The following is a 2,489-nucleotide window of genomic DNA, read 5'->3' on the forward strand; positions in this document are numbered from 1 at the left end:
CCTAGGGATAGGATATATTATATCTCTCTACCTAGCTCCTTGTCTAGCAGCCAAGAACAAGAGAGCTACTTAACTCAGGTTTAAGAATGATTTAGAGTCAGATGAGAAAACCGGAGAGAGCCTCAATAAGTTAATAGGCCATTTATTACTTGACTCTTAGAACCTTTGTTTTGGGATCCACTTCCAGGACAGGAAAGGGCGATCCATCTATTGACTTGACCCTAGTTCACGAGAAAGAGTCCTAGGGATAGACCCCTTTGTTTTACACCGAGAAGAAATCAATAGAATCGTCTGATACTAGATGAAGAGGTACCCCGGAAGGGATAGAGGAGGGACAGGCCTGCCATTAGAAGAAACCAAAGAAAGGCAATTAGTTCATCTTTGAATAGGTAGCCCGGTTAACCAGACAACCTGGAGGGGACTTCCTGCCATACAGGAAAGGAAAGACCTGGGGCCTGTACTCCGGAACTCCGCTTATATCGAAGGGGAGCAGCTTTTTATGCGACACTACTCTGGCGAAGAGTGAACCGCTTCCTACGCATTTCTGTCGGTCAAAAGACCAGATCCCATTACCTATTTCCACATCTCCGGTACCGGTCTAATTCACCTCGCAACGAAGGGCGCACTTATCTTAGAATAATTACAGGATTCCCTCGTATTTAGTACTTCTATGATATCGGTTAAACTACGCCCACTTCTGGCTCATCAACTAGGGCAGATCACTCATCTTCGGTTTTTCTTCTTCCCTATCAACCCGCCATAGGAAACTACGTCAATCAGAGGTTGTTAGCCCCTGTCCATGATAGGTTGATGGCGGTTCTTCGCCATGGATGGCACCTTCGAACCGCAGAGAAGTAGTGCTATGAGGGCATCTTTCGTCTCATCGAGTAAATACCCTTTACGCTACTCTCCAGGTTGGATTGATGTAATTGAGCTTAACCGGGCTTCTTCTTTTTCTTAGCTTTGTATTCTTTTTTCTTCCTCTTATTATTGAGTCTTCTTATTATATAGTCTTAGTTTCTTTTCTGTTTGGTTGTAGATAGCTTGGGTTCATCTGCAGGATGTGTGGAGAGGGCCTCAACTGGCATCTTTTGAAGACGGACTCTGATCTTTCTTTATTGGAAGCTTCACTAGAGTATCATGTTGAAGTGATTCATATTCTTTTAATTGAGATTCCAGTAACTTAATCTGATCATCTTTTGACTTAATTAGATTCTCTTGATTCTGAATCTTATATTCTTGTAGCATAATCCTATTTTCTAGATTAGATAAGTCTTTCACATTCAATGGTATTGTGATAACCCTATTATTCTTATCATCTCTAACTGGTGTCCTCTTGGTACCCGTATCGATAGAAAGTTTAACTTATTTTTTACTTTTCATTATGATAAGATTCTTCCAATCTATGTGGAAGTGTGATTCCACAGTTCTCTTCATTTTATTGAATTCATTTTGCTTCTCTGGATTTCAAATGTATTCGTATTGTAAGTCAAACCATTCTTTATCGACTAATTTTTTGGCAAGACCCTTATGCTTGATAATATCATCGTTTGGAAGCTCAAGTAAATCACTCTTTGGTGCTAAGAAGGTACCTTTCTTAACATTGTATTCTAACTTAGATTTACCTAATTCTTAAGATATCTCTTATTCATTCAGGAATAGGATTTTTAAGAACGACGGAGTCCGTATCTGTGTAGTAACAATCTTCTCTATATATAGATTTATACATGTGAATACGCGAACAAGCTGTGATCGCAGCTGCTAGTTGTACAGCGGATAACCTTGGAGGAGCCCAGTCGGTGGCATCATCTCTATTATTTAAGTCAGATAGAATATAGTCTTTATCGCTAAGCTTATTAGCTATGTTGAAATCTTTATTCTGAATCAGATAGTTATACTTATTTTCCTCGCATATGGTAGTGATTGTGCTTTCAGGTTTAATACCAAATCTACCGTATAGTGAATTCAACAGGATCTTGTAAATATAGGATAAAGCTTCATTTCCTCTTTTCTTAGCTTCTTGTCTGCTTTTAAATATATCGGAAACATAGTCCTCAAAAGGACTCTTCATCTTCTCAAATAAGTAGCCTGAGAGAGGAATGATCTGATAGCCTATTTCTTGCGCATACTTTCATTCTTCACTATAATACACACCAATGAATTCACCGGTAGGGAAGACTAGAGTTTTCGTCGCTGGATTAAGACGACTTAGCTACTTGTCTGAAAGCGGAAAAGGAAGGTGACTAACTTCATTCGGTAAAGCTAGATAGCAACCGAAAGAGGCACATCAAAAGATCTTTTCTTTCGGATAACATTGATCCACAATCTTTTCTCTGGTTAACCAATCAGGAAGAAGCAGCTCCTACCCGCTCAAGTGAGGCGAGAATAGCCTCGTCCCCCTTGGGTCATTCTTTTTTGTATTCTTTCACTCAACCTTGTGAATGCCGCATTGGAAAGCCCCTCTTGAAAGCTATCGATCACTGACGAGA

Source organism: Vigna unguiculata, unplaced genomic scaffold (genome assembly GCF_037176805.1).
Source record: "Vigna unguiculata cultivar grain cowpea cultivar isolate G323 ecotype 2 unplaced genomic scaffold, ASM3717680v1 ptg000480l, whole genome shotgun sequence".
Classification (NCBI taxonomy): domain Eukaryota; kingdom Viridiplantae; phylum Streptophyta; class Magnoliopsida; order Fabales; family Fabaceae; genus Vigna; species Vigna unguiculata.